The sequence below is a fragment of the Choloepus didactylus genome, chromosome 10 (assembly GCF_015220235.1).
Source record: "Choloepus didactylus isolate mChoDid1 chromosome 10, mChoDid1.pri, whole genome shotgun sequence".
Lineage (NCBI taxonomy): Eukaryota > Metazoa > Chordata > Mammalia > Pilosa > Megalonychidae > Choloepus > Choloepus didactylus.
This window is the reverse complement of record NC_051316.1, coordinates 125,679,894-125,690,764: the sequence shown is the minus strand read 5'-3', so window position 1 is coordinate 125,690,764 and position 10,871 is coordinate 125,679,894. Positions and strand designations below refer to the sequence as shown.

Genomic DNA, 10,871 nt, shown 5'->3' with positions numbered 1-10,871 from the left:
GGCACTGCTCACCAGGCCAGTCCTACCAGGGACAGCCTGCTGATGGAAGAGGCAAAGCCACCTGACTCCCTTGTGTTGTGATGGTGGGGACAATGGGCTGTGCATAAAGATGGTTGTCAGCATCTCTCAAGTACTTCCAATGCTGGATCCAACTGCGGAAAGTCTAGAAATCATCAAGAGCACCGTGAGCCATCCATAGCCCCCGCAGGAACAGGCGTGGCCCTCAGGCTGAGGGTGGGGTGCAGCAAAGCCAGAAGGGAGCTGGCCCTGGATCACACATGACCCTCAAGTCTCCTTCATTCTTCGTTGACGCTGAGCCATGTTCCTCTCTCATAAATGGGGAAGAGTGCAGTGGTGTGAGTGTTCGCAGAGGCCCACTCTGGAAGATGCTGCTCTGCTGATCCAGCACTCGTTCTCCCTTTGCTTCTTCTTATTACACAATCCTTCTGTTGTTTGGCATGGCAACGTGACCAACCAAACAACTACACTTCCCAGCCTCCTTTGCGGTCGAGGGTGGCCATCTGACATTTTTGGCCAATGAGATGTAGAGTGGAAGTCTGCTGGGTATTTCTGGAAACTTTTTTTTTAAGTTGTAAAGAAGAACTTGAAAATCATGTGTGTGTGTGTGTGTGTGTGTATAATATTTATGTATTTATTTGTTTATTCCTTTGTTAATCCTTTTTCCTCTTTCCTCCAGAATGCGGATGTGAGACCAGAAATGAGCAGCCGTCTTGTAACTGTGAGGTGACCCTGCAGATGTGTTATGTGAGATAAAATGAGACCCTACTGTTTGGTTAAACATGTGGTAACTGCATCTCTCTTACTTGCAGCTGAGTTCAGTCCCTACTGATACACTATCCCATATCTGGGGTGTGAAATTATGAGGCTGGAATTCTCTGAAAAGATGGAAGGAGCCAGGAAAGGGTGATCCCATCTGTGGTCACCTGCTGGGATCTCAGAATTATGTCCACAAGGACTGGCCAGAGAACTAAGGTGTCGTCTCCCAAGCTTCAAGGGCTCCTCCAGGTAGACAGTGCATTGCAGCGGGTTGTAATTATTCTCCCCACCCACCATCTGATTGCATTGTGAAATGGATGTAACGGCACCAACCTGGCTCCTTCCGAGGCCTATGAATTGTGGGGCAGAGATGGGAGAGCGCAGGTGGAAATCTCCAGGGAAAGCTGGAGTGCTGCACGAAGCTCAAGTACCTTCCTTTGCATGCCAGGTAGTTTGAAATTAGAGAGAAAGGCAGGAAACACATAATAATAGTCTACGAAAGAGGTGGGTTTTGACCTGGAGGTTACTGCTCAAAGGCTGAACCCACAGGACATGAGCAGGACGGTCCGGCACACTTGGGGCCAGGCAGGAGTAAAGCCCTGAGCCTGGGGTAGGAGAGTGCCCCAAGCAGCGCTTCATGGCTGAGACAATGGATTGGAAACTAGATCATCACTTAGTGCACATGATTGATGTCAGGGACTAAGGGGAGTGTGTGTGTGTGTGTGTGTGTGTGTGTGTGTGTGTGCATGTGTGACAAGAAAGAGAGAGGGAGGAAGAGGGAGACACAGGGAGGGGGAAGGGGGAGAGACAGAGGCTGATTTGTGTCCTGCCCAAAAGACACATTGAAATCTTGACCCCCAGCACCTCTGTAGGTGACCTTATTTGGAAACAGGGTCATTTCAGAATGAGCTAAAATGAGGTCATGCTGGAATAGGTGGGCCGTTAATCCAAAACGACTTGTGTCCTGATAGGAAGGGAGAGGAGACCGGGACACAGGGGGAGAAGGCGGGGGCAGGAGGGAGGCAGAGGATGGAGCCATGGTGCTGCAAGCCTGGGGACACCAAGGCCAGCCGGCCACCGCAGAAGCTGGAAGTGTCCCCCACTGCAGGTTTCAGAGGGAGGGCTGCCCCGCCGGCGCCTTGATTTCAGACTTCTGGCCTCCAGAATTGCGAGAGAGTAAATGTCTGTTGTTCTAGGCCGTTGGGTTTGCGGTAACTCCCTATGGTGCGCGGGCCGCTGAGAGAGGACGTCTTTCCTGTTGAGGGCGGTGGGGCAAAGGGAGGCCCTGGGTGGAGTTTTCTCCCACGGTCCCTAGTTGAATTTTCCAAAGGCCCGGGGACCCGGAGCTAGAGGTGACCGAGCGGCACAGCCCTCCCGCTGCCGGTGGCCCGCGCACACACTGGGGCGCGCCATGCGCACGGCGTGGCGGGTCACAGGGGGATCGCTCCCGGGTCATGAGGCAATTAGCTCCTCGCATTCTTCCTGCGGGCACAAATCCGGGCCCCCGCGGCATCGTCCCCGGCTGCTCCTCCAGCTGGCCTCCCCGCCGCCGCCCGCACAAGGGGCCGAGTGTGGCTCCGGCTGGCGGAGAGGAGCGGCCGGCGCGCGGGGGCTGGAGAGGTCGGTGTCCGCGCCGGGAGCCCAAGCTCATCGGCCAAGTTCTCCCGTCTTGAAAGCGGCTCCGGAGCTGAGGGACCATATGGACCGTTGGCAGAGCAACTGCTGGGGAAGGAGACGCTGAAAGGAAGCCTTGAGGGCTAAACACGAGAAACCCGGAGGCACCGCGTGGCGCGCGAGGCGCCGCCGGCTCTCTGACTGTCGTCTGTTTTCGGGGGCAAGGAAAGGGGTCTTGAGCTTTTGTGCTAGATCTTCTGCTCGGAAAGCAGCCGTCAGCGTCAGGATGATAGTCATCGCAAGAGTTAACCTTCACCGAGCATTTACGGTGTGCCAGCCAGTTCTGCAAACTATAGCAGTTGTTCATTTGGTCCTTCAGTATCTCTGGCTCCAGTAATGCGGTTATTCCCATTTTACAGGTGGAAACACCGAGAGACCAGCGAGGTTACGAGCTCATGCTGGTCACGCAGCTAGAAAGTGACCCAGATCTCGTTCCAAAGCCTCTGCTCTCAATCGTTTTTGTGGTTTCCTGTCCCAAGCACTTTGGGCATCAGATCCACTGGGCTAATATGGGTAACCGAGATGCCAGGTGATGTAAGTTACAAAGCAATTCATTCTCTCACTGCTTCTAGATCAGGGTCTGGCACAGAGGCATAAAGTGAATTAGATGACTAATATTTGGATGAACCAAATGAAGAAGGTGCCTTTATGTCCACTGTGCAGGTGAAAACACAGGCTCATGAAGAGTTTTGCCTAAGGCCTCCTGATCAGCTTGGCAGAGGGGAGACTTGAACTCTGATCTTTGGACCACAGGTCCTTCCCATTCTCTGCCCACCTGGAGGGTAGCAGGTAAGTGGGGTGATGTCAGCTGGGATGGAAGGGGATGGGAGAAGGGGCCATTTGTATGTTTTTTTTAGAGTCACTGTTACCAATGTCATCGTTGATGTCGTAGTAGATCCCTGGGCTAGAGAGCTTGGAGAATATTGTTTCAAAGAGCATCCAGATTGAGCAAAAGATGTTAATTTTTTCTCTTGTTGTCAGAACCCTGTCTGCAACTGGTTCCCAGTGGCCCCAGAAAGCTGTGGGTCAGTCTCTCTCCATCGTGTCTGTCAAATGCCATTATCCCCAGGTGGATCAAGTCACCACCAAGGACAGAAACCGACGGTCCGTGCATCACATTGAAAGCTGGTGACCCACAGAGATTCAATCCCACCTCGAGGCTGGAGGACTGGAGAGAAATGGAGTGGGTTGATTTTCTCAGGCATCAGAGAGGAAAGTTCCCAAGTATCAAAAGCAGCAGGATAACCCCATGAATGGCACTGCTGGGTAGCTCTGGTTAGGTGAATTGGGGCCTGGTTGTTGGTCATTTGTTGCTTCCAGAGCTTGATTCTGGAAAATTCTTCAAATCCATGCATCACAGGTATATTGCAAACTTGCACTTACCTGTGGAAGGCTAATGTTATTTGGGACAAGGAAAAGCATATCTACAAATGTCTTTTCCTTTTATGTTGAGGAGGACTGGGGCCTCGAGGAGATCACGTTCCGAAGGACAGGCCTTTGTTTGCTGAGCAGAGTGATAGAGTGAGGATGCAAACTGGATTAGCCAAGAGAAAGCTAAATTTGTTAATGCTTCAAGAGTTTCTGAGTCCTGCTGATTCTGGGGGCATGGGCACAAGAACAGATGCTTGCTAAATCTAGATTACAAGGTCCACTGAGACCACAGGCACATCTTCTCCTCCCCTCCTCTAGCCTGTAAGGCACGGGGGTACTCCGGATGGAGTCCCTGCATGTAGAGAGAGGAGCCAGATTCCAGGGTCCTTCTCGATTTACCTTCCTCCCTCCCTTTCCAGCCTTAGCCCCCCCTCCTCTCTCCCTAACCTTGTCCAATATCCTTTCACCTCCTGGTATTTGCCTATGCTGTTCCCTGTGTCTGGAATGCACATCCCTCTTCTCTGCCCACCAAAATTTTATTTATCAGTAGAGGCCCAGTTCAAATCCCACCCCTTGTGTGAAGCCTTCCTCGGACTCCCCCTGGCAGAGCTGCTCACTTCCTGCTCTGGACACCCAGCACACATCCTTCTACTTATCACATTCACTTGCCTTTTTGTTTCCCACATTAGGCCAGAGAGGAGGACTTGTCCCTGTTTCCTCCCAGAGGTCCAAGGGCACGGTAGATGCTGGTGCACGGTAGCCGCTCTCTTTTGATTGAAAACATTTGCTCTCTTCTGGTTGAGGTGTACCGTCCAACCTGTGGGCAACCTCAGGCTGGCTTTACTGTGTATTATTCGTTTTGTCCAAGTTCCCAGGCGGACTTTGCGAGCCCAGCAGCGAGCCACTGAGATGCAGAGACTCCGGGGGCTCTGCCCATCCTGAGTTGGTGTCGGGGAAAAATGTGTGCTGAAAACACGTCTGTCCAGGCCCAGTCTCGGTCCCCGGGAGAGGGCGGGCGGGTGGGGAGAGCACATCCTGGGCCCAGCTGCTGCCCTCCTCAGTTCTTTCAAGGCCCCATCAGTGCTGCGTAACAGCCACTCTGCAAGTCCGACCCGGTCTGTTCTGCCTCCTCGGTCACCCCGTTCCCCAGCCCTGGCTCTAGGTGAGCCGTTCTGCCTCTGGTTCCTTGGTTGTGGGTAATGAAGCTGCTAATTGCATAGGATGAGTACAAGGCTCAAATGAGATGTTAGTTATTTACCTCCTTGTTTATCTGTACTTTTTAATTATCTAATAGAATGAAGTGCACGCATCTCACCATCTCACCTGTAAGCCCAATGGCTTTTTCCCATATGTGCACCTGAGGAACCACCACCCCGATCGAGATTTAGAGCGAAATGAAATCTTCAAAGCTGCCATATGCTTATGGACTGTAAAGCGCTGAAGCAAGGTTGGTTTTGAACGTTACCAGGAGGTGGAGCCTCTTTCCCATTAAATTCCTCTCCTCCTACAACTTCCGGGCTTCTAGAAATCAGCAGCACCTCTCGCAACTGCACAACAGATGGGTGCTGGGGCTGGGGCCTGAGTCCCCCAACCCACAGAGAGGCCTATGAGGCTTGGAACCCCCACCCCCCCCTTTGCTGCTGCCACCCACAGCTCCAGGGACCACAGCCCTGCATCATGGGGCCCCTGTACCCACCCTCTCGGGCAGTGGGATGTCCCCACAAAGTGGGGCCAGTGATGACACAGCTGTCATGCGGTTTTAATTCAATTTCAACTTGATTCAAAAGTTCTGTCCTGTATTCCAGGCCCTGGGTGAAGAAAGTGAGGAGAGGCTGCTCAGGCCTTCCTTAGGGGCTCACAGACAGCAGGGCTGTGGACATGTTGGTTTGTAACTGTAAATTGGGGTCCTTGGAGGCAAGAGCTATGAATGCCACCCTTCTATCCCCTGGGCTCCCCTCCTGAGGCTTCCCTGACTCCTCTGTCCAGTACCGACCACGTCCCTGGGCCAGCTCCTCCACTCACCTGCTAGCGTCTCCACCTGGTGGCTCCGTGGCCCCTCAAACTCAGTGTGTCCCCAAGAAAACTCATCTTCCCACCTCCTAAACCTGGTCCCCTCCTCCTGGCTTCCCTCTTCCTTCATTTGTGTCATCGCTAACCCATGGTCACCCAATCAATGCCATGTCTGGGGCTCAATTCTGCCCTTGTTGTAGTCTCCTCTCTGGGCTGTCTCACCCATCACCTCCGTTGTTACCCCTGGAAGCCGTCGTTCTGCCGGGAGCCTCCTAACTGGCCATCTGCCAAAGCTGGAATCTGCTCCGCCCTTCCCTGCCAAATCTACCCAACCTCCAAGACTTGGGAAAATGCCTCTGCTTCTGGAAGCACTCCTGACCCCTTTGGTGGCATGCCATTGACCTTCTCTGCCTTTTGGCCATGGCCACCCTCCATCAGGGCCTCTGTAAGGGTCCTTGGCATTTTCTACCTGGTCTCACTTCTGTATCTCGGGGTCTCCTAGTTCCTGGTGTGGGGTCCGGCCACTGGTGATGAATGCTGCAAAGTCAAAGCAGAGCCACTGAGCTGTTGACTGTGCTTTCAGAAAACCAACCCTTCTGTAAAAGCCAGGATATGTTAATTCAAGTAGCGGCTTGAAGAGTCTCCCCTCATCCTCTTTGGCCCTGACGCTTGCCCTTGACAAGGGTCAAGGAAAGAGTGTGATGTTCCACCTTACACCCCTCCATACCTGAAAAGGCCGTGTCGAGAGAAACTTTGCCATAATTACCAACCTGTTTGAAAGTACAAGCTACGTAATTTGCCTTTAAGTGATCTTAAATTAATATAAATAATGAAGTATGCTCAGAATACTCAAGTACTGGTACATCCAATTGAGCACAATTAAAATTAAGATGGCTTTATTAGTATTAGGACTATTATTGATTAAAACAGTAATGATAAATAAGAAGAAATGCTAAGTACAACAGGGAATCAGTAGTATTTTTTCAAAGTAATCATTTTGCTGTGACTACCCAATTATTAGTACATTTAATGTATTATTCAGTGCAATTAATTACCCGCTTTCCTTCTGGGATGGCACTAGGAAAAAATTGCTTTCCACCTGGAGTCATGGTTGCTTGGGAAAGGAACTGGAAAAAAACACTCCTTGCTGGAGCCTTGGTGATGGAGACGAGCTCTTTGGGCATGTGGACCCAGGAGCTCTGATAGAAGCTGCAGATGCCCTGGAAGTGAAGGAGCCCCACTGGTCCCACATTCTCTGTCTCAGAGTCAGTTGCTTTTGTAGCCATGGGAGGCAATGGGCAGCGGGCTGGGTATGGAATCAGAAGATCTGGCTTGAGTTCTTGACTTGGTCACCTAGCTGTGCACCCTGAGTTAGACCTCAGGTCCTCCCAGGGGTTCACTCCTCTCTTCTGTAAAATGGAAACAGCCCAGACTGCTGCAAAGATCTGAAGATGCAAAGGGGACCAGTCAGTGGCATAGTAGAGGGGCTGTGGTGATGGCTTAACAGGATACCCAGGCTCAGACAGCCTTGTGGACTTGCTGCTGGGTCTTGCCAGCCACCCTAGAAGTGGGCTCGGGAAGCCTGGCACAGGGTCCAGGGCCTCAAGGCAGGGTGAATGGGGAAGGATCCAGACCTCCCTCCACCCCCACTTCACCCCATAGACCTTGACTCAGGTTAAAGGGTCCATGAGCCTCCCTTCTCCTCCCTGCTGGGAAGAATGTTAGACATGAGCTGATGGAAAAGCTTTTGCCTGTTCATCTCCTTATTTGTCTGTGCAGCCATCCATTAGGGGTTGAACTGTGTCGCCTGAAAAGATCTATTCAAGTCCTAACCCCAGGACCTGTGCAGCACCCTTATGTGGAAATGGGGTCTTTGCAGATGTCAGCAAGTTAAGATGAGGTCATCCTGGGGTAGGGGAAGCGGGAAATTCGGACACAGACACACAGAGAGGAGAAAGCCACGATGCAGAAGGAAGACGGCCACGTGAAGATGGAGGCAAAGCCTGGAGGCTGCTCCCACAAGCCAAGGAACATCTGGGGCCACCAAGAGCTGGAGGAGGCCAGGGATATCCTCCCATGCAGGTTTCGAGGGAGCACAGCTCTGCCGACACTCTGATTTTGATTTCAAGCCTCCAGAACTATAAGACAATACATTTCTGTCCTTTTGAGCCACCCAGTTTTGCTTTGTTACAGCAGCCCCAGGAAAACATCATCCTACTGGGTACAGTAGGTTTCATTAACCTCGCTTTTAAAATGAGGACCCTGGGGTCTAGAGAGGGGGCGTGACTTGCTCAAGGTCATATCACTAAGGAGCGGCAGCTCAGGAACTTGAACTTTGGATGCTTCCATCGGTAAGAGCCCTGCTCTCTGCCTCTTGAGCATCCCGGCGTTATTGCCACGCGTCCTTATCCCTGGCTCCCGTTCCCTCCCAAAGCCAAGGGTTCACTGTATTGTTTCACAAAGCTAATCGCTAGTTTTTACATAAAGGCTTTATTTTACAAGCTCCAAATTAGATTTTATTAAGCTCACACGTATGATTTTCCTTGTTTTTATTAAAATTAAGTTCACTCATTTGCCACTTGCAAGGCAGTTGGAAATTAGGATCGCTTTGTATCCACGGAAACAGAGAGAATTTTATATGTGATCAGACTTTTACCCACAGAATGGGGAAAAAAGGCAGCTGGTAATTAGGTGCGTAATTCCTGGGCGAGCTCCTGGAGCACAAGGCCCCGCCCTCCTGCGAGCAGCTGACGGTGTAGACGGCGCTTCCGGCCATGTGATGGGGGAAGGGCGGGTGGGGTGGTGGGGTAGCAGGTGCGGGTTCCAGGCCCGGCTGTGCCCCCAATTTGTTCTGGGGTTCGGGGCAAAGCACCTCTCTTGTTCTGGACCCCAGTTTCTCCATCTGTAAAATGGGGGGGGGGCAGGGTTAAGGACATCGGACTTGGGAAAAAGATTTTATCCCATATGTCAGTTTTCTTGGTTGGTAGCAGATGCCTTTATGGCACTGTGATAGGAAGGGTTTTAATGTCCTACCTGGGCTCAGCAGGAAAATGCATCTTCTTTGGGGGTAGACTGGGGGTAGCCATACATTTTTATAAAAAAAAAAAGTTTTATTCACACACCATACAGTCCATCCAAAGTGTACAATCAGTGGCTTTTGGTATAATCAGAGCTGTGCTTACATTGCCATAATCAATTTGAGAACATTTTCGTTTCTCCTAAAAGAAAAGTCTCATACTCCTTATACCCCGTTATTGACACTTAGCATTGATGTGGTATCTTTGTTACAACTGATGAAAGAATAATTACAATATTTCTGTTAACTATAGTCCATAGTTTGCGTTAGTTTATTTTCCCCCAGATACCACCTTCTTATTAACACTGTGTAATAGTGATGTATATTTGCTCTAGTTCATGGAAGAACATTTCTCTATTTGTAATATTAACCACAGCCATCATCCACAAGGCTTTGTTGTTACACTGTGCCATGTTTCATCCTCTAGCTTTCCTTCTAGTGACATACACGACCCTAAACTTCCCCAGGAAAATGCATCTTGATTGACTTGCTCGGCAACTACTAATTGAACACCTACTATGTACCAGGGGAACAAATCAGAAGACGCTTCCATTCTCAAGAAACAATAGGAAGAGACAGCAACGAACAACAACAGCAAAAACAGATGAGTAAGTAAATTACATAAAAACAAGATGACATGTCAGAAGGTGAATCAGAGAAGGGGTTGTTATTTTAGATCAGAGGTTCAGCAAAGCCTCTCTGCAGGCTGGGTATTTGAGCTGAAACCTGCATGACTAAGAAGAACTAGGCATGAGGGTATCTGGCTACAGATAATTTCAGACCAGCAAGTGTGTAGTGCCCCAAAGCAGGTGGCTCTTGATATGTTCCAGAAACAGAGGTGAGGCCGGTTGTGGCAGGTGAGATAGAGAAGGGTAGTGATTACTTCTGTCTGCCAGGCCTGGAAGAGGAGAGTGGTGCTGTGTGTGTCCCCTATTCCCTCGTCTAAATGAATCTCATGGTGATATTCCAGGATCCTATCAGCCAAAGTCCCTCCCTGGTGTAGAAGTTGGCTCCCAGAAGGGACGGTGTTGCTTCCACTTGGGCCCACAGGGTATGGGGTGTTACTTGGGGAAGGCTTTGAACTGAGCTTCCAAGGATGGTTGTTTCCATACCAAAGGACACCATGTCCCTCTCCTTGGCACCCAGTTTTGGCACGCAGTGTCTGGGATGGACTGCTCCTTCAGCAATTCAGAAGAGATGGAGCTGGGTGTGGGTGAGGGGGTTGGTCTCTGTAGGCGGAGAACCTGGGCTGGAGGCTGCTCCCTGCTGCCCACTAGCCGTGGGGCTCAGCCAGCTCCCCAATTTTTCTGAGCCATGGTTCCCTCCCTGGGTGTTCACATGAAACAGTAATAAAACTTACTCTCAGAGTTTTGTGGGAATTAAATAAAAAATCAGCCCACACAGGATTTTATAAAATGCGATACCAGTATTTTAATACTTATACTTTATGTATTAGACAGGAATAACATGATGTGTATAATATAAAGTATTAGTATTAGGAAATTTAATTTTTGTGGTAATCAGGATGACACCTGACATCCATTCCTCAGGGGCATTCGATGGATTTTCTTGGGAGTAAGTCACCACAGCTTTTATGGAAAGCAATTAGCAACATGTTTCAACAGCCTCAGAAAAAGTTTTTTTTCTTTTTACCCACGAATTCTACTTCTAAGAATTGAGCAAGAAGAAATCAATGAACCTCTGCTTCTGGCTATGGTGGAATAGCTTATAGCAGCCTAATTCTCCTGCTAAGTACGACTAGAAATGCTGAATGAAATACACAGGAAAAGTTGTATATATTAATTCATTAGAATATATATACAGCAATGCAAATGATCTATGGCTACAAGCAAAAACATGGGTGAATCTCATGAACATACATTGAGCAAAAGAAACCAGATGCAAAATTGTAGAAATTCTACTTTAAATACAAAGTTTTATATAAAATTCAATCTATTGGTGT

At 49.8% G+C, this 10,871-nt stretch overlaps 1 long non-coding RNA gene across 1 annotated transcript; it reads left to right on the top strand.

The window, feature by feature from the left end:
• Positions 1–2,820: 2,820 nt before the first annotated feature.
• On the top strand, positions 2,821–8,598 carry LOC119505082. The gene is made up of 4 exons (XR_005210677.1): positions 2,821–3,240; positions 3,433–3,634; positions 5,117–5,269; positions 7,612–8,598. It is a non-coding gene; the product is annotated as an uncharacterized LOC119505082 (long non-coding RNA).
• Positions 8,599–10,871: the final 2,273 nt, after the last annotated feature.